The sequence below is a fragment of the Apteryx mantelli genome, chromosome 1, assembly GCF_036417845.1.
Source record: "Apteryx mantelli isolate bAptMan1 chromosome 1, bAptMan1.hap1, whole genome shotgun sequence".
Classification (NCBI taxonomy): Eukaryota; Metazoa; Chordata; class Aves; order Apterygiformes; family Apterygidae; genus Apteryx; species Apteryx mantelli.
In genome coordinates, this window is record NC_089978.1 from 15,344,010 (window position 1) to 15,366,322 (window position 22,313).

General features: G+C 36.8%; 1 protein-coding gene across 1 annotated transcript in view; it reads left to right on the top strand.

Moving 5' to 3' along the window:
* Positions 1 to 22,313, top strand: part of CNTN5 (contactin 5) — a 672,212-nt gene that overhangs the window by 189,711 nt on the left and 460,188 nt on the right. The window contains exon 2 of the mRNA XM_067289747.1: positions 6,287 to 6,426. The gene's annotated coding sequence lies outside the window, so the exon portion shown is untranslated. The remainder of the gene's footprint in view (positions 1 to 6,286; positions 6,427 to 22,313) is intronic.

The following is a 22,313-nucleotide window of genomic DNA, read 5'->3' on the forward strand; positions in this document are numbered from 1 at the left end:
CTTGCCTCTGTGATTTCCTGGTAAACTTGTTCTCTGTGTCTCTTCTCCTAACCCTTTTAATCATCACCTATGAACACTGTACAGCATCAGAAATAGATGAAAGCAAAAAAGCAGGCAAAAAGATATAAAAATGGAAAATATTGTACTAAGAACTCTAAAGCTGCCTTGAAACACGCATAAACAGTGGAAAAATATGTTCTTTTGAGGAAGTGTATTTTTTAGTGCCACCTACTGACCAGGTCCTCCCAGAGGTCATTTATGAACACAGTTGTATTTAATTTTCATGGAAGCCATGCTTGCTGAGGACAGTGCTGTCTGTGTTGCAGTCACCAGGTAGCCTGGTGGCACAGCAGGAACCAGGATGTGGAATACCTCTCCTCTGTGTTAAGGGACATTATCTTGTTATAAGGGCTGCCACCCCCAGCAGGCTCTGCGACCCGGGAATCTCACCATCCCAGGTCAATGGATGCGGCTGCTGCTCTCCTGTTTGCAGGTTCCGCCAGTAGCGAGGCTGAGCATATATCCTGGGCACACGCACACACACAGAGCTGGCTGCACAGACTGCCACGGACAAGGCTCTGTCTTCCACGACACCCACATATAACACTAAAAAAACTCACATAATATGTATGTATAGAGAGCTGAGTCCCCTTCCTCCTCTCCACCTAGTAAAGATTGAAGTTCACTAGAAATGAAAGCACACATGTCCTCACCATCTAGTTCACAAGGACACGTACATTCACATGATCCTTTGAATATCAGCACAGCCCCTCTGTCTGTTGCATATCCCTGCCTGGATCCTGAACCCCCTCTCCAGCATACAGGCCGCCCGTGCAGGTTAGTCCAGCTTGATGCTTGCTGGCAAATCGGTGCACACGCTCATCTCATGAGCACCCCACCCTGGCAGGTCCCTCAAACACCAGCTCGGCCCTCTGTCCACCCAGTACCCCTGCCTGGTCTGGGCCCCCTTACCCACTTACACTCCTGCTGCTGACGCTCAGGCCCTCACCCACACCAGCTGCTGGCACCGAGATGCTGAGATCCTTTCTCTCTCTGGTTGCTGACACCGCAGATACAGGGACCTCTTCACCCAAGGTCTAACTCCAGTTGCTGGCCTAAATCACCCACTCTTGTCTCTCCAGTTGTTTGTGCATACTCCTCACAGCACTTACACTTGGGGCAGAGAGTGAGATTACACAGAAAGATAGTTAAGAAAGGCCCTTTTTATATCTGCTCCTCTCTATTCCTCCCTTTTTGTTCCTCCACAACCTCCTTCCCCCAGACAATCCTTAGTAAGTTTTACAGAGTCCCCTCAAATATCCGGAATCCTCATGTTTGTCTTGTTTCCCTACAAAATCCTTATTGGTCCTCTGCAAATCTGTCCCTGTAGTTTCCTAATGGCCCATCAGTTAGTGCCTGGAGACTTTTGGTCTGTGCCATTGTTGCAGTTGTGTTTTGTTTCTAGCTTCACCCTTTGCTTATTATCCCCTTGCCCTGAAAAGGTCCCTTGCTCAGATAACCATAGTGGAGGAGACGCTCTCACATTCCACACGCCTTCACAGGCTGCTGTGTAGATGCAGCTAGTGAGACCACCTTCAGCTGCCTTCAGCTATTCCTGGAGTTTCCTCTAGTACAAGGTAGATTATATTTCTGAGAGAAGCTTCTTCCTTCTACACAAATGATGCTGGCCTGACACATTTTTCAAATTAACAAGGAACTGCAGGCCTATTTGGCATAGTGGGAAAGAGGCTAAAAAGGGTGGGAGGAAGAAGATCTTATTTAGCCACTTCAAGAAGCAAAGTGAAATTACTGAACAGTCAGGTGAGCAAAAGGTAACTATTTTTCTGAACAGTGCTGCATCAGAAATAGTAGATTTGTTTAATAGCCTACAGTTGAATGTGGAAGGATAAGTCAGTTGCCAGGGAATGCTAAGGAAAATGAAGGATATTGCACTTCTACACAGAATGAAACTTTAAAAGGGTATCACTTTCTTGTAAGAAGTCAAAAGAGGGAGAAATATCTATGCATCTCTCAAGCTATTTTCTTCTAGCTAACAACAGTAGGTCTCAAGCAAAGGTCTCCCCAAACCTATTACCTCTCTATTTCCCTCTCCCTTCTTGCCCTTCCACAATAGTTAATAATTTTATCGTCACCTGCTCTTTCTAACATATAAAACTTCAGTGGTTCTTAAATAGTCATTAATGGAAACATCATCTGTCTTGTCTGAGGTTCACTGGGAGACTACCTAGTCCTACAGTGAGCTATTCCTGACAACCTTCCTGCACAGCCTTTCTGTGGTTACTGCTTCTACACCTTTCTTCTGCCCTAATTTCCTATTCATTCTACAGGATAGCATAGAATAGTAAACAGAAAGTGCAAAAGTATAAGACTCCGCAACTGGAAAATTCTGAGGCTTGCAAATAGCCACAGAAAGGTTTGAGACCTTTGGGTGTAATGGGCTGTAAAAGTAAAAACTGTGATTTATTGTTTCTTCCAGTTACTGAGACTTAATGACCGTCCCACCTTCTGTGGAATTTGGTGATCTGCAGATATTTCTATCTACTAAGAAGTTTGAATGAATTGCTGTTCTCTTCTTTTTCATTTTAATGCATCTTCGTTCCACATTATTGTGCAACCTTTTGTGCACAATTATTATTGTGACATTCAGCTCAAAGATGAAAACAATATACCCAGATTTATTTTTATTTTAAAAGTAAAACATGCTGTTAAAAATGAAATCTGTGACCATTTGTAGTAAAAAAAAAAAAAGAGTTATTCCTGTTTCTTCATCTTAAATTATAGTATAAAAATAAAAAAATATTAATGTAGAGGGATAGTATGCACATGTATTACTAGCTTACATTATGCACACATACATACAGGTGATTGATATATACCTCTGTAATATATGCAAGAGAAAGAACCTCAAGGGGAAAAAAAGATGAGTGTCAATAGTACCTAAAGACAAGTGATTTGGGGTATTTCAACAGAAAGTTTATACCCTTGCTTCCATGTTCCACTAACAAATATATATATATATATATATATATATATATATATATATATAAAATCGAACACTACAGGTGTGGCTGTAAACCCTCTAGAGCGTTGTAGGAGCTCTGTAGGTGCCGAGGGGGGGTGGGATTATTACGCTCCAGCTTTTATTATGAGCAAAAAGAAAGACATCTTATATGTAGAGTCAAAAATTTATTTTTAGTGTAACTGAAAACAGTCTAACTGAAGGAGTATTATTTATCTAGTTCTTATTATTTCAGAAAAGGAAAGAAATAGAAAATAAAGAATATAAGTATTATTGCAGGAAAAGTAAAAATTGCTATATACACAGTCCTAGTATTTACACCTTTTCTGGTGTTAGGCCCACTCTTCCACTGCCGTCTGGGTCCTAAGATTGGCTTCAGTCTGGGGAGAGAGTATGACTGGTTGTCAGCATCCTGAGTCCTTCACTGAGATTCATGTTGATGACTTCTTCCTCCTCCTCTAAGGCCCACACAGGGACATTTTTATATGTTTATTAACATGCTCACACCTTGTGTTTCTTCACTGGTCTTCCAGTGCATATTTCATCCAAACTTACTATTTACAGTTGATTTCACATATGTTAAATGTTTGCTTTTTGTTCTCTTTGTTGCCCATGAAACTGATTTTGCTGAGTCTACACTGCTTTAACTAACCACTAGTCAGTTGTTTATAACCTTCAGGTCTCTCTCCAGTGTCAGTCTATGCCCCATTTCTTACCATCATGTGCCTGCCCTCCTCTACACTCAATCCTGTGTCCCCACTTTCAAGGTCTCCACTGTCATACCATGTCTATTTTCCTCTACACTATATCATTATTTTAGGATCACAAATATTTGGTTATACACAGAATGAATACTTGTTGCTACTACCTATATGAAAATTATACCATATAAGGATAAACAGAGGTACAACAAATAAGACCTAGCCACCTGGTCATTAAAAAAATTGCTTTTACACATCAAGCAGCTAAAACAAAGCTTTAAGTAGGACAAAACAAGTTCAGACAAAGTAAACACAAGAAGCCTCAGTCTTGAGACTTGCAAAGGCAGTGGCAAAGGCAATACTGTTTGCACTGGACTGCAGAAACTAGAGATTTCAGGAAAGTGCCTAGTGCCTTTTCTAACTTACAGGTGAATGAGATGCTTCATGGCTGGGATCTGCAATATCCAGGTGCTGCCTGGAGAATCTCTTATTTTAATCAAAGGAATTAAATGTGGCTTGTATGGAAATGTGTTTCTCAGAGGTAGAAGTTGAAGTTGCTCCTCTTAGGGATGAGTAAAGGGTCACCCTGTTAGGATGTGTGTTTAACTGGTCACTAAAAATAAGGTGCTTATAGGATAGGAAGGAGCGATCACATTCCTTAGTACCCTTGCTAGAGGCATGCCACTTTGAAGGACAATTTTAAAGATTGATTAGAACAGGAATTTCTACCACTCAGTGATCTGGGTAACGACCAGGCTGGGAGAAGAGTGCATTTGTAGTCCTTGCTCACAAGGCCACTTAGGTATTTATCATTATTGATTAAAAATGTACAAATACGATACGGAAATGGGAAGTGAAACCTGATTCTCCTTTTCCCATATGGTGGCTTCATCACCGGTTTTCTGTAACTTTTTTCTTCGTAAGCTTTATACATCTTCACTGTTTTCTCCGTGGTGAGCCCGCTTGAACAGAAGGGTGAGCAGCCTGCCTTCCTGCTACCTCCCAACACCAGATCAGTAGTTAGTGGAGGGCAGATGTGGCTTTGAATCATTCAAGCAGTGCAAGATTCAGCTGTCATATCACTTAGGTAAAGTCTTAATCACTAGGCTGGTCTATAAAAGGTTAATGAGAGCAGCACCAGATTTGCTTCCTTGCAGTGCTTTTGTTTTTGTTTTGTTTTGTTTTTAATAAGCAGTGTAACTCAAGACTACTGTTCAGTCCCTGAATTTGGTGCCTTACCGGAGGTGTGCTCTAGGAAAATGTCTCAGTTCATGCTCTTCAAGGCCAGTAGAGTGAGGAAAGATTGTTCATAATGCTCAAGGGCATTAGCTGTGAAATTGGTAGTTAGTTCTACCACAACGCCTTTGGTAGAAAAACTGTAGGCATCTAATATGTTTCCTGGCAATAACGTAGACACCTCCGACTAGGATAGTTAATTGGCATTTATTTATTTATTTATTTATTTATTTATTTATGGCCAGGCCCAAAGTTATTAAATTTAAGCTAGTTCCCAGCTGCTGACTGATTCCCAGGAAAATAGCCTGAATAGAGGATAATTTGGAACAGGATGATGTTCTTGTGACTGCTTTGATCAGGAGAAAGTATTGAGAAAGTCCAGGCAAGAAGCATCTGGGAACATAATTCAGGTTGGTCACAAGAAATGAAAAAAAAAAAAAAAAAGATTTAAAATTAATACAGCAATGTTCATTATTCAGTTAGTAAAGGGAAATGACTGGTTTTCAATCTTCTTTGGAAAGTTAATTAATCCAGAAATTCACATAGTGTCATGACAGTGGGTGTTTTTGCTTGTTTTCTAATTGTCAATGCTTACAATTGTTCAAATTTACTAAGTGTTGTGTTTCTATGTTGTTGCCGATTTAATTTAATGATTGGTTATCCAGGTAGAAGAGACTCTGGTTCAAATAATAATTAGTTTAAGGAAGCCCTATGCTGTGCCTTATAGAAGGATAAATTAAATGGTCACACATGCCTCTCACATTTTAAGATGAATCACTTGAAAACAAAGCAATCAAAAACTGTTCTAATTACACATTACTTGGAAGAGGTCATAAAAATAAAATAATGTGGGAATTTGTCTTTAGAAAAAAGCTCACAAGGATGATATTTAAATTTTAAACAAAAGAAAATAGTTTTTTAAAAATATCTCTTCCATTATAACTGAGTGTACATAAGTAGAATGGGCAAATTGATGTAAACCTGAAACTTTTTCATTCTTTTCAGTACTAACTTTCTTATTTGGTAGCAATTAAAAAAGAACCCTTCATTCTTTTTTTCTTTTTTTTTTTTAAGAGATGGCATTTTTTTTGTTAACAGGAAACCCTGCATCCATTCTTAAACAAGAAGGGTATCTCAAATTTAATTCACATGGCCAACTAATGCTGCCATGTCTTGCAACATACCAGAAATGAAACATGTGAGTCATATGAATGAGTCTTTGCATAAAAGAGTGTTTGAGTGATTTAAGGGTTCAAATACAGCTCTATACATACATATATCTAATATATATATTTTTTCTATTCCACAGATTACCTAAAAGGAGACCTAATACTTTTTGATTCAGTTCAGCTCCTGAGCATCATCACTTTTCATTCATACAAGAACTATTTTGTGGAGATCATTTCTGTTTTGAAGAACAACATCTGTACAACCAATAGGAGAGCTGAGGTAGTGGATATTTAAACTAAAATGTTTTTGAAATGTGTTAATGAGGTTTATTGCTTGCACTTATTTGTTTATAAAATTAAGACCAAACACAGAAGCTCCTGCCATTAATTTATCCTGAATATGTGAAAAACTCTTCCCACCAATGCAATATAAGTTAGAAAAAGAAATCCATTTTTTTGGAGAATGTTGTTTCCTACCATGGGTTTGTAGAAGGTTCTGTCTTGAAAGTGTTTAGGAGCCATTGCAAATGCTTTAAAACAATCACTATAATGTATACTTAACCTGGGTGCATTGAATAACTATTTTTTAAAGAGATTTTTGTCTCGTGTTTAATAGTATCTGATTAGTTCTGGAAAACTTTAGAGACAAGAATTAGACACAAAGTCTGTATCTCCCTTCAAACCTCTGACGTGTTTCAGTGTGGCTTTGTCTGGTTCTAGAATATGGTGGGTTCATTACAGGAGTTGATGGTAAAGTCTGAATTCACAGGCGAGTTCTCATGAAGGCAAATCTAAAGGTCGAGGACAAGGCACCCTGTCAAGCAGTCAAAGCTTTCTCTCAGCTAATATTACTGGTTGTGTAATTCAGTGCATGTTTTATTAACTTATTCCAATTAGATACTATAGAGAAGCATGGGAGATTTTTTTTTTAATTATTTTATAAATGTTCAAATAAATGCAAATTGTGTTAATGAAGCAGGTGAAGACAAAAAATGGTGTGCTTTTAAAGAGTGTAATGTGATCTAAAACAGGGCAATATAATAGCTGTAGGTATGAATCTGATATTATCCAGATGAATGATGGACATTCAATTTAAATTTATCATGAATACAGCCACAGATGGAAATAAGATGGAGTGAATGTCTGTGGTTACCTGATAACTGATGTGCATCATCATTTAATAGCTGAATGACTTATGATCATGTAGTTCAAAACACCTCTAATTAATTTTTGAGTTGAATCTTTATTCTCAACCTCAAACTATGGTTTATTAATAGGTCAACATAAAGAGCCTGCTAAAGTGAAACACGTGCCTGTGCAAACATATTTGGAAGCACATAGTTCACTGTTGGATGTTAGATGTTTTACCTGCCTACCCAACTAATTGAGAATCATATCGAAAGACTAGAAAGCCATTGTAATAAATGAGGTAGATAGTGCCTTCCAATCAGACATAACTGAATTAGAACTGATGACATGAGTAAATTCACTGTGTCATTTAAAATATAACACAGTGTAACTCATTTTCCTTCCCTTGATCACTTATTGCAACCACTAAAAGCAAATAGGAAAGACAGGCAGGTAAATTTTAGCTTGCATTTTTTGTACAAGCCTTATTAGCATAGGAGATTTATTGAAGGATAAGCTTCATATGAAAAGGAGAGTTGTTCTGAGTTAATGGAGAAACAAGCATTCTGGCATCTAAGAAGTGTCAGTCATGTCCTTGAGGAGTAAGAGGTAATAGAAGGAGAGAAGAGAGAAAAGTTTTTCCAGAACTATAAATGAAAAACTGCTCTCTGTTCTCTTTCTGCCCACAGACCAGTAGAGGGAAATTTAAGCCACAATTTTGTTTGGAAACTGAACTTTCTATAGATTTAGGTTTACTCAAATTATAGTTATTTGTAAACTGTATAATTATTTCTACTCTATTTCAGAATTAAGTAAGTCTTTAGACTGTAGGCTTTTGATAGTCCAGGTTTGGACAAATATGTCAAGATCGTTCATGCAGACATTCTTTCTACAAAAATATATTAATATCAGATGACAGAACCAACTTCTGGCCTGCCAGCTTTTGTGTGTCATATTAAATTCATGTTCTGCTGCAATAGAGAAGAATTTGTGTTTGTGTCTGTTTCTTAAATCCATGTGGTTCATTCTTGTAAATGTTCTTTTCAGATGTTTACTTATAGAAATTCTTATTTAAAAATATAACATAAATTGCTAGTGAAACACAAATCTCATTGTGCTTTATTCCACTTACGTGAAGAAGGAAGACTACTTGGCATAATTTTAAGCCTAAGCCTGAGCTGTTTGCTCAATACTGCTCAAGAATATGCTCTTAAAACAATATCTTTGCAACTCCATGCCCTCAACCTCTCAGTAAGTACACAGAAATACAACAGAAATACAACAGGAAAGCTCATGCCGCTCCCCTGCCTATAGTCCTTGTGATTCTTATTCAGTCAGTAGCTTTGAGATGCAGGAACGCTCACATGCTTCCTGTCCCCATATGCACACAATCTCCAGGATTTTGCCTAGGATTCTGCTACTTCCCCTGTTTCTGTTCTTTCCTTTCTATGGATTTAATTTCAGTTGGATTTCCTAAGAATATGGCTGACGTGCACAACTATGTTAAATCAAAATAGCCAGGGCATGTCGAAGGGTCTCGTTCTTCATGTAAAGTTAATCAGTTAGATAAATGTGGAACAGCAGCAGCAAACCTTACAAAAACAAAAGAAACCTCTCCAATGCATATTTGTGAAGAACCTATGTCAGTCTTTTGAAAACATCTCTCTTTACCATATGGACCTTGGCAGAGTAATTACATTTAACAGGAGATCTTTTTAGAACTGTGCTTGGTTTCGAATTGTGAGGGGAAAAAAAAAAAGTACCGGTCTGGGAAAACAGTTGCAAAATGAGATATATAGGAGTTTCTATATATTGTTACTGTAGACAATCTGAAATTCTGAGAGTTGCAACAGTGAGGGGTAGGAACATAAGCAGCAGTGATTTGCAAAAGTACAATTCTGCATTTTCTTCCAAATGTGAAGATTCCAATCGATTAGTGTACCAAGTAAGTAGAAGGACCTGACACGTATTAGTCATTTTCTGTACGTGTAGAATTTAACAAACCTTAAATGGCTTGTGCTGGATAGAAGAAAAACAGAAAAATGACCTTTATCTTTGTCACCACTGCAAATCATGTTGTTCCACTGTTCCAGCGATATGTAGATGTGGAAATAACGGAGATGAGTACAATAGACTTTTCCACAGACTGAGTTTTCCAGGTCATTTAATTCTCTCTAGTGTCTTCAGAACCTTTCCAACAGAGCTAATGATAACAGATTGCCACATTATCCTGTTCATGGTGACTTGTTTGGGCAGATGCCAGAAATTCTACTCACTCAAAACTCTGGGTGAAAAAAAGTGTTTACTAAATTCACTTCTAATGATTATTATAATGTTTTCAGGGCAAATAAAATAATACATTGTTTTATTGAGCACTTCATGTGTTAAATACTGATTTGATTATTGTGACAATTGATACTTTGGATCTGGTTTGCTGCTCTGCTGCAGCTGTTTTTGAACTTTCCTTGCAGACTCCAGCCTTCTGCCAGTTCACATTCCATGGAAATGATTCCCCCAATCTAAGAAGAGTTTTTTTACAGCTAAAGGTATCCACACTAACTCTCCTCTTGCCAGAAAAAGAAATAGCTGTCACTCAGAACTTGCTGAATGAAGATTTTGCCTGGGAATTATGATTGCTTTTGGGGTGTATCAGCTTGGAAAAGTGTAAAGGAGAAAGTCTTACCGTTTGTGCATACAGTGACATTCCATCTTGGACACAGTTTATCTTAGGTTTTCCCCCTACCGGTTGCATCTGAAGCTCTAATATATTCTACTGAGAACCAGGAACATTGAAATCAGATACACCATGTGATTTTTGACATAAAAGAATAACCCTGAATTTAGTGTTTAATTAAATAAAACGATGGTATCTGCCTGTTGGCCACGTTAATCCTCAGATTTCCAATCAGAGTCAAATAATTTTGCAAAAGAGGACTTCCGTGATGTGGTGTTACCTCTGCCTAATCTTGAAGAGCTAGCTGGATCTGAAATTTTAAATGTTTATTCTTTATTCAAACTGATTCCAAAACTCTGGTGTTTAAAAGAGATTTGAAAAGAATCTTTTTTTTTTTTTTTACTATGTTTTAATTCCTACAGAAATGCTAGCTAAACCGTACTTGTTCTATATCATTGCAAAATATAGAAACTTTCTACTACTGAGAGAACTTTCCTGTTGTGCCTGGCCCATTGTAGTTGATTTACCAAAGGTTACTATATACCAACAAGTCAGATAGATTTTCCATTTAGAATTTTTTGTTTTCTAACTTAGGACTGCTGTTTACACTTGCCTGGAGCATATAAACCACCTTTCTCCAATAACTTTCACCTTACAGTGATTGTAGAGCTGGAAATATTAGAGGTGGAAAACGCTGTCAGGTTGCTTACTTCTAGATGATCTATTTGAGATGTAAATGCTCTAATCAAAATATGTTTCACACATAAAGGGCTTAAATTTCAATATTATATAAAATTTTGCCTGCTGGATGTAAACTGGCAGTTCAGCAGCTGTTTGCTTGCACTTGAGTCATCTCACAGAAGTAACAACTTCCCTCCCAGCTAGGGCTGGGAATCATGAGAGTCATGAGGTGGTAACGTTAATTGCATCACAGTAATTTTAAAAGACCAGATTAAATGTTTTGGTCTCATATGTCCATTATCTTATTGTCAGTCAGTATGTATGTATTCGGGAAGATTAATGTTTTCAAAGAGTGAAGAGGCTAGAGTGATTCCCCTTTTCCCTAGCTATACATTTGCAAAAGAAATACCTATATAATATCAGAGGGTTTAGATCTTGAACCAATTTACTTATAAGACTTCTATTTTATGGCATACCAAATTGCTTAGTTTTAATTTTATGATGAACTCCTGATATTTTACAGCTGCATAGGTTTGCAAAGGTTAAAATGTTATAAAGCTGAGATGACGTTAATGTAAAAAAATTGCGAAACATCAGAAGTCTATTGTATGACAATCATAAAATATTCAAATATTAATATCACTGATTCATATGGCATACATAACTTGATGGATTAAATCGTGATATATCTGTTTACAGTTCACTACAGGCTAACAGAAACCTAATGTATAACATTATATAGTGCTGTCCCGTTGGGGGTGCAGTTTGCCTCTGTTAAATAATTAGCTGCTTTTGAAATATGAAGTGGAGTAGGGTACAAGACCTCACCCCTACTTCTTGTCTGATTTCAGGGACATGCCATGCACTTCAGGAAAGCAGCAATGGGGCAAACCTGTCAAGCTGCCACTCTAAAGCCACCAAGGTCCAAGCAGGCTCCAGTGCTTGTTAAAGACAAGGTTTCATAAAAGTTCCATAAGGTTTCTAAGGTTTTCATGAAGACCAAATATGCCTGCTTTGCACATATTGAATATGAAAGCCTAGTCTCGAGCCTAGCCATGTCTCCTGTCTACCACTGTCTCTTGGTAGCCAGTCTGAGACTGTCCAGGAGGAAGCAATTCATTCATGATGGGAATAGGTGTAGATCTTCCAGGCAGGTGGATTTTGGGGAAGATATTGCACAGCCACCCAGCCTTTCATAAGAATTTAGCAGGGGAAGATCTTATATCATTAGCCACATATACTTTCTGAGTAGTGAAAGCAAATTTGCAAAACAATAAGCATCTTAATCTAGAAGATAGATCATTGACCATGTCTTTTCAGTCATGAACATGAGGAAAAACTTCACTGTGAGGGTGACAGAGCACTGGAACAGGTTGCCCAGGGAGGTTGTGGAGTCTCCTTCTCTGGAGATATTCAAAACGCGCCTGGATGCAGTCCTGTGCAAGGTGCTCTAGGTGACCCTGCTTGAGCAGGGGGGTTGGACTAGATGATCTCCAGAGGTCCCTTCCAGCCTCAACCATTCTGTGATTCTGTGATATAGATATGATCATCTTCTGGAAATTCAGTCACAGATTTTGATGATAGGCAGTAATAATCCCTGATCTGGAGATGATTTTGGAGGCAGTGAAGGATGCCCACATTTTTCATGATATTTTTCAGTATAGCAGATTGAAAATCATAATAAAGCCATGGAGAAAATTGTAGCCCTATGAGGGTTTTTAATTCTACAGTACATACAAAAGCAAAATTTCAGAATAATTAACTTAATGTAAGAACACATGTCTGTTTATATTTTATAATCATATAAAGTTCAAGCTTTCAGAAATATTTGTAAACCTTATGTTTAATTTTTACTTTGTCTTCCTGGGTTTGAAAAAAAATGCTAAAATCCCAAAGAGATGCTCATGCCATTGAACCTTTTACATAACTAGAAGGACAGAAAAAAAGACTGTCAGTACACTTTGATTTTATCTCAGGTTTCCAAACCTGAATCCATATTGATATCTCAAGTCTTTTAAATATTCATATGTAACTTAAAATTAGCTTTGTTTGCACAACACACAGATTTTTTTTTAGGAGGGTTGTAGGCTACAAATAGCAAAATTAAACATTTCTTTAAAGAGATACCTCTCTAAACTATAGACTAGAGAAGAAATCTTGGCAAATGTGAGACATTTCTGATGTTTACAGTGCTTAAAAAAAAAAAAGAAAATCCATAGCCTCACCCAAAAATTAAAATATCAAATAGTATAACAGAGATGCTCTGAAAAAAAACGTAATATACAGCCCAACTCCTTTATCAGTAGTTTCAAGGGAGAAAAAAAATAATTACTTCTGTTTTAAAAGGATGAGGAGAATCAAACCCAAGTATTATTTGTTCTCATTATACTAATTATTAGTATTTATTGGCCATAGCAAGAATATTTTTCCTATTTAAAGTCCTCATAATGAAAGTTATTTTCATCCTTTTAATAATATATGCAGTGGGGTTTCTAAAGAAGTTTTGTAATTAATGCTTTCAAATTAATATTCAAATTCACATTCATAATTGCCTTAATCTAATATTTGATACCAATAGAAACAAGCTGCAAAATATTTAATGGCATTTTGTAAGTAATATCAAGTTTTTCATTACCACCTGACAAGCAATCTTAGAAGTCAACAGACCTGTTAGTTAATATTAATAAATGTGACAGTCACACATCATTGGTTCTTTTCTTGGTTTTCATGGGTTTTTTTTGTGGGGTTGCTGGGGGGGGTGGCTTTTCTGCGAATATGGACTTCAGTATTATTGATTATGCAACTGTAAAATCACTTCTTGTAATTAAAATATGTGTCTGGATTTTCCATCACAAGAAGGAAAGTAGCTGCCAAATCTGGAAAAATGAATTGGCCCCAGATATGATGAAGAAAAGCTAATAGGATCATAGTATTCAGGCAGGAAAGGACCTCGGGAGGTCTGCAGTCCAACCTCCTGCTCAACAGGGTCGCCCAGGAGCTCAGACCAGGCTGTTCAGGGCTTTGTCCAGCTGGCTTGAAAATTTCCAAGGACAGAGACTGCACAGCCTCTCTGGGGAACCTGTGCCACTGCTGGACTGTCCTCATGGTGGGAGGAAAGTTTGTCCTTATATCCAGTCTGAACCTCTCTTGTTTCAATTTATGCCTGATGCCCCTCATCCTCCCACCGTGCACTGCTGTGAAGAGTCTGGCTCCATCTCCTCTATGACCTTTCCGTAAGCACTGGGAGCAGCTGTCTCTGCTCCTGGCTGGACAAGTCCAGCCCCCCCCAGCCTCTCCTCACAGGGCACATGTTCCAGCCCTGACCATCTCAGCCCTCCACCGCTGAACTTGTTCCAATTTATCAACGTCTTTCTTGTACTTGGGGTCTCAAAACTGGAAGCAGTATTCTAGATATGGAAATTGCCAGAGAAGTGGGAAATTAGGCATTCTTTATACTTCATAAAACAAGATTCATAAATGTGATTGAATTGGCAATTTTCTGATTTGAGACCAATTTTAATTTACAGTTGCATGAATCAAACTCTTGCTGATGTGTTGAAAGTAGAATTTGACCTCAAACACACACATCCAGAGATGCACAATTAAAAAACATGGTCCTGTATAGCTCCTACTCTCTTACAAATTTCTGAATTCAGAAACATTAGAATGTGATAAAGAGATAAGCTAAGAACCACAATGATGTTGTTTGATTCCATAGGTGAATTCTTCGCTTGCTTCTTTTGCTGATTTTTGCACAGTTACAGTTCCCTGTAAACATCAGTTTCTCTATTTAATGAATAGGGCCAAAGGAAAGAACAATTTTTAACCAGTGTGAAAGGGATCACTATATATATTTATTTATATTTATATTTATATTTTATATATAAGTGGATGGGAACCATACCAATTCCTATTATGAAATAAAGTAGCTGAATGGGACTGCTCCACTCACACTGGTCACCATCAGGTATTGACATGCACCCTTGCTTTCCTTGGAAACCAGCCTTGCCCTCAAACCTGGAACACGGCAGTCATCAGAATAGCAGCTCTCAAGGCAGTGAACATACTGAGGAACTCCTTAAAAAAATGGTATAAATTAACTCTGAACAAGTGATTAGGCAAAAGGAAGATTTAGTTTTGCACCTGATTCCTGAGTTTATTATCTAATTTTCCTTTGACATCTTCATGTCTAGATATGTTTATTTTTATCCCCTTCTTCTCTTATTAGGTCTAATTATTAGCGTGTAGTTCTTTTTTGTTGCCCAGGTTTTCCTGGTAGTCAGTGGCTTTACCTCCAGCTTCGTTGTTGCACATGGTGGGATTGTGCTTTCCTGATTTTAGATTCTAAAAGACACCTAAGTGTGGGCTGCTGACTGCTACTCTTTCTACAGGCAATAGAGAAAAGACTGTACGTGCAGAGGACAAATGTATATCACCCTAATGTAAACCTATGAGAAAAAGGAATATTTATTTTGTTTCATTTTAAGAAACATTAAGAGCTTGGATTGCCTCTTTTCTATTAAAAAAGTTAAATAACCTCTGTCAAAAAATGTAATTTACTAAGTAAATGTTGTAGGTTATCATTTATCATAGCAGAATAAAGTAGAAATTTGAAGCTTCTTGAATGTTTCTTTTCTTTTTACTCTAAAATCTTAATTTAAAATAAAAGATGACCTCAGTTGTCCTAAAATATTAGTAGAAAATCTAAGATTGAAATTACTGAATCATTAAAAGTAAAATTTACTTTTAATCCTGTTGCTTTGAACATATTATAATTGAATATTCTTTTAAAAATCATTCCAGTTCAGATGTTAACATCTAGTGATTTATTTATTTGTAAATGATAAGTGGAATTTGGAGTCTGCATTCATTTAAGAACAAACACGTAAATTAGTTATCATTCAAAGTAGTTTGACATAATTATGTGATGCAGCATTAACATCTGGATAGACAAATAAAACCATTATGACCATGATGTCTTAACATTACTGGTGAAAAATAACTGATTTCTTTACTTAATAATAAAATGTGGAAGAAAGCACACGTACTGAATATTGCTGATAGAAATGTTACCCTGTGGGCTGAATCTGTTCTGGATTTTGAGAAAGTTTTTACAGCTGTATACTGTGGAGAAAGCAGTATTTTTGAATGCTGGAAATCAAGGCTTTTGATATCCCATTTTGCCAGACTGTCAAAGACACTGTTCTTTTGCAAGTGGAAAAGAAAAAAAAAAAAATCAGCATAACTTTTTTAATAAGTTAACTGAGCAAAAGTGCTAGGAAACTTGTATAGAATTTATGCATGAATTATTTATGAACATTAGGCAATATAAAAGTAAATTTAGGTAAACCACTATTTCTAAAAAAGTAAAACAGCATCTAAATGCCATAACAGTAATCCTAGTTAGTGCTTGAGAGGTGTCAGGCAGCAAAACTGAATTTCCAGAATTAAATTCTGAAAATCCTTCACCCCAAATTAGTTGGTCTAAACTGAAACCTTGGTTTAAACCTCAATTCATGCAAATGTATGAGTATCAAGAGACCTAGCTATAAGTAGAAGGGGAACGGAACTGTGCTGTAAACGTTACCAATTCCTTGGCAAAACTGACTTCAACTTGATACACATTGAGAGAGAGAAAAAGCTTTGCTTAATTTTCCTTAGTGAATATGGAATAAATGTCTTATTTCTTCAAATTGAAATAAATGTTCTTTTTTTTTTAATACAACTTTGGAAAGTGAAAAGTTGGGAAAACATCTCAATTTCCATGTATAAACTGAATATCTCTTCAATAACATGATTGACTGGCCTCTGCATTATTGGGAAATATATTCTTATCCCTAGAATTCCTTATCTGCTTCAGTGTAGAGATAGCATCCTTTTGTGAAGGAGTTACTAAAGATATAAATGTGGTGTGCATAGCTCACTCTTTAGGCAAATCTTCATTTTTATTGATAGTAGTTCTAGAGCTTTTAGTAAAGATAAAATAGGCTACATCAGCTTCAGTAATGGTGTCTGTGCTCAGTTTCAAGACTATCCTCTGAGCATTTCTTTTGTATCTGCACTCCTTTGATTCCAATCCCAGCCCTCCAGAAGGGTATAAATGTTTCTATCCAAAACCATTTATAAAATCAGTAATTGCTATTCTTTCTTATATTAAATACATTTTTAGATATTTAACATGTACTTAGTAAGTGCTTTTCAGTTTTCAATATATATTGAGCCGTAGATTCTAGTTAACCATTTTTCTAATGCAAATTTTCAAATAGATTCCTATCTTTCTGTCCATAGATTGGGAAAAAAAGATATGACCTTATTGGCTTTTTGAGTTTAAGAACGAAAGATAATTTGATATTTGGAGTAGAGAACATTCAGCACTATTTGTTTTGTTCAAACATCCAGGCACTGAAAATTAAGTTTTCACTGTAAGTGGGAATTGCTTAGTTCATCGACTTGGTGAAAAGTAATTCATATTATTTGTTAAAGAAAATGCAACAAGCCATAAGGCAAAGTTAAAATGGATTTTTTTTCCCCCTCATTTAAAAGCTCTTTTACTCTGCAAGTCGTACACAGATGGAATTTAGTTAACTTCAGGGGGAAGAAATGGGAAGTCAGCCTCCTGGGCAGGACAAAAATGCCTGTACAGAAACTGGGAAGTATGATAGCTGTTCCCTGTCATCATCAGGGAGACAAAAACAAGCTTTTACTGACTTCTGCATCTTCAGGTCCCAGATAGCAAGTTTGATAATATGAAGAACAATTTGCTTTGTCCCTTGAGTAATCCTGCTCACTGGAAATTCAGAGTTGCTGCTGAAAAGAAATTTAAGAGATTGTAGGTAATGTAGTAACACAGCACAATGCTTTTCTCACTACAGTGCTGTTACAAACTGTAATCCTTCACCTTCCTACTTTCTCCTTCCCGTTCATTTCATAATTTGACCAACCTTACTACCCTGGTTCAATGACCTGTCTGACAAAATAAATACAAAGACTCTTAAGTATTCTCCAGGCTAATGATTAATGGTTAATGATCATTTGTGTAACAAAATTTCTGATCTAAGTTACTGGAATAAAAGAAGAACAGGTAGAATGACAGGCAATATACCTGAAAAATCTGTATCATTAGTTTTCATATTATGACAGATCTCAAAAGTAGAAGGTCTATCAGAATATTACCTAAAACCTTTGTTCAAATTCCACTGCAATTAATAGCAAGGCTTCAAGTAGTGCCAAAGTTTTGCATCAGGACATGACATTTAAAGAAATTTAAAAACAGCATAGAGGCTGTCCGGGAAGTGGAGAATACAGATTTTATATGTGCATCCTTCATTCTTATCAAAGACAAAATATCCATTAATAACTATAGGGAATTTGAAGTGAATGTATTAACTCTCACTGAAAAAGCACACATTAATTAGAACTTTATAGTAGGAGCTGAGTAGAGATATAGATTCATAGAAAGCCAGAAATTGGCAGGTTGCATGGAACTAGGTCTTGATAGTGCAGTATGTCTGTTCTACTTCTTGTGTTTCTGTATCAAGAAGGCTACAAATAAAAATAATAATTATTATTATTATTATAAATTATTATAAATTCTACAGTGACTTTTTAGTTCTGGAGCTCAAATACATTCCAGGAATTGGATGTCGAGTTAGAAAGGCAGAGTGGCAAAAAACTCTCAGAAGAGCATCTGATTAAAGTAATCTAAGCTGATAAATGAACAATTCCTTCTCTGAAGACAAATCCAGCTAAGCTCTTGGAAAGACTGACAACATCATGCCTATAGGAAAACAAATGACCCAGGGTACAAACTATCTGAAGACAAATTGAAAAAAGATGGACAGCTGTGCCAGTCAAATAATTTCACAAACCATTTAGCAGGCAGAAGGCATTCCACACCTTGCAACCTTTTAAATCGCTAAGACAGTGTGGAGACCAAAGCACAGAAATTACATAGAAGCAGAGCAAACAAAAATATCCTTTGCATAAAATTGCTTCAACTTAAAAAAAAAAATCCTAGTAAGACAGAAGTAGCTGAGCAACTCCAAAGAAAACAACATTGGCTACTTGTCTGTGTTTACTAGATAAGCAAAAGCCTTAGCACAGGTGGTGGTGATGATACTGCTCACTAAATAGCTGTCTAGGTGATATAGGAAACATAAAAAGGGATTCTGTGAGAATCAGGTTGGATTATTAGGAACCAGGCCTGAGTTTCCACCTCTGCCTTTGTTTTTCTTAGAGAATATATAATTAAGCAGCAGAAGAATGAGAGATTAAAATGTAAGTTTTATCACTTGTTTTATTTTTCCTTTCATACAAAGGAAAATGAGACTATATCAATATCTTATTCAGTTTCTACCAATTTCAACCATTATTAAAACTTAAACACACCGATCACAATTTGTAGATATGAGACTTTTTTGTGAATACAGCAAAAGGGTAAAAATTCCACTGTGGATGCAAAATGACTCCATTTTAAACCCAAATGTTTTTCTTTAATATTTTTATGTTTGTTTGAAATTTAACAATATAACTTTTTTATAAAGAGTTTCCTGGTAAAAATAAATAACATCTTAATAATTTTAAGCCCTCAGTGTAAATAACTATAGAAAAGCCCTATTTTAAATTTTCAACTGTAATACATATAGCTAACAAGTCATATTGCTAAATTTAAAAATAATTTGTCTGATGAAGAAGAAATGTGTGTTTTTCTTCAGTAGTGCATTCATTTTCCATAACAAATTAATACCCACATATATTCAGTTGTCCAGACAAATGATTGTTCAGTTAGACACAAATCTGGAACTCTACACATTAAAAATAAATGCAACTGTACTTATCTTAGTAATTGAATTAACAAATGCATATGCAGTAGTGTCTATTTGGCTGATAACATATACATTGTAATGTCATATATAGTTAAAATACACTTTTTAGAATAGAATATGCATTTTTTAATTCCAGTTGTACACAGTTTGAAATGCATGCATGGGCTAGAGTGCATGATTTCTTTATTTGTCTTTAACTTTGCTCATACAAGGCTTACCATTCATAAAACAGCAAGTTCAAAATATTTTAAAAGATAAAAAAAGAAAAGTGACTCTTCCTCCATATACTCTACTGCAAACCTAAAGCCCAGATTCATTCAACCTAAGGCACCATAGCTTGAGTCTCATTGTTGAGTCTCTGTTTGTAGTCAGTGGCAGAAATAGATGGCTCCAGAAAGTAATTCAGTCCAACAAGATCTAAATCATCCCCTGGGTGCCTGTCAATAAATGGAGCCTGGGATGGCTCATTGGGATGAATCTGGACCCAGTATTGCATGATAAACTTCACTTTACAGTACTCTACTGTGGCATGTTACAGGAGTCAACTTGTTAAGATTTTGCAGACTGGTGTATGAAGAGAATATATAACAGGATTTTATGTTGTAACTCTGTAAACCTTAATAGCTATAACTTGTGTTAAATGTGAAAGTAGAGTATGTGCTGCTTGTATTATACATTCAGACCTTATCATATGACTCTTTTTATTGTGAAGTGTTGAGGAAATTACATCCTTATGGGTAGCAAAACAGGACTTCACAGTTCTTATTACAAAAGCATCTTTTCATCATTCCACTTTTCTTCTGGGAGCAGATGCTGCTACTCCCAATCCACATACCTCTATCAGTTGGTCTAATCATAATTTTATTTAATTGTTAGATGACTTTATCTACATTAGTGAGCTATACCTAATGGTCAACACTGTGGTCATCTTCAGATCCATTCATTGTATATATCTATAGATTTGCCACCTGTGGTGCAAGATCCTGATCTCAACACTCTTCATCTTTTCACCACAACAGTTCAGTCAATAATAATTGAAAGCTTCTGCTTAACATTTGGGTATGAAATTAGTTTTCTTTTTTCTGGCTCCTGGTTCCTTCTCAAACATATGCTTGAACATATATTCTTTGCATATGAAGTTTATGACAGTCTCGCACAGAAAAACTGCTCAACTCGTGGTTTAAATCAAGTCAGGTTCAAAGTGGTTTATTGATTTATTAATGACACATAATTAACCAGCAATCAATGAACCATATTTTCAGGATCAATATCAATAATGCAAAAGATAAACCACTATGCTAAACACTTATAAAATTTTAATAAGGGCCTATAAATTTCTAAACACCCTTTTGTAACTAATCCCAGGAAGGCTGAATTGTGCATACTCACACAGTTATACACATGCACCCACAGCTCTCTCAGTGGCTGAGGAGCTACAAGCATACTCACACTCTCCCAGGGTGGTGGGTTCCCTTCCTTATGCCTCCTCTGGGAGATGTGGGTACTCCAGCTTTGGCTGTCCCTGTGCCGCTCGAGCCCCCTGTCAGATAGCCCTCCACGGGATCACACCCAAGGTGCGGGTCCCTGCACGTGGTGCATCCCACACTGCCCTCCACAGGTTCACACCCAAGGTGCGGGTCCCTGCATGGGGTGCATCCTGCACTGCCCTCCACAGGTTCACACCCAAAGTGTGGGTCCCTGCATGGGGTGCATCCTGCACTGCCCTCCATGGGTTCACAACCGAGATGTGAAACCCTCACATGTAGTGCATCCCATTTGGCCACACAACGGGAAGGATGCTCCGTCAGGCCTGGGTGGAGGTTGCAATGCCAGCCAGGTGACTCTGGCAGTGTCAGATCAGGTTTTAGCTGCTGTTCTGTTATTCTCTTCTTTCTCCCAAATAGTAAAAATATCCATGGTCCTTTTATACTTCTTTTTAAGCTGACTCATGTGTTCAAAAAACTCTTGGTAATCCCCTGGTTACCATTTAATCTGGTGGTCATAATCATCTTCTGTGCTAGCATTCTCAGTATTTGGGCAAACAGCCTCTGGGACTGTTTTGGCCAATTCATTCACACATCATATACCCACATTCCTGCCTTCTATGCTGCGGTGAGGAGAAGAGGCCAGCAAGAGAGCTGAGCTGCAGGGTGCGTACGAGTTTATTGGAGGGCTCTGCTTCACCTGCTCAAAGTGAGTGTGGGGGAAATCCTAGCACCACTGCCAAGAAATAAGAAGCAGTGTGCATCATTTCCAGTGCTACAGGGTCTCATATATCCATACAGGAAAAGATTACAAGCCTATTCAGTAAATGTTTTGACTTAAGGTCAGTCTTAAACATCCATGTATTCATTCGTTGGTCTAAGCAGAGAGTAGGCTACTGGGAATGAGGCTGCCGAAGTAGGATAGTGATTTCATTACAGTGTCTTTGCCTTGCGATAACCAACTGCATTTTGTTATCTTTCTTCTAATTTCCACACTCTTTATGCAATTCCACTAAAGTGATTACCAATGTTTGAATAAATGGCAGATTTACTGCATATTGTAAAATAAATCATTCCTTTAAGTCATTGTTCTAATCAAATGTATCTACTCTGGAATGCAAGCAATTGGTATTTATCGTCATTTCACTATGAGGTGTGAGAAAGCATTTAATTTTTTATTTCTTTGTTTGCATTTTATTTTTCTGTCAAATACTGAAGCATGATGGACAGTTTAAAGGTAATTGAATGTAGCTCAGGAACTGAGTAATAAATATCTAGCCAATGTTTCCTTCTGAATAAAATTTAAAAAAAGAAATAAAATTCTGAACTTGATTTAGTACAAGCTTTCTTTGGTAACTTTGGTTAGCTTGCCTGA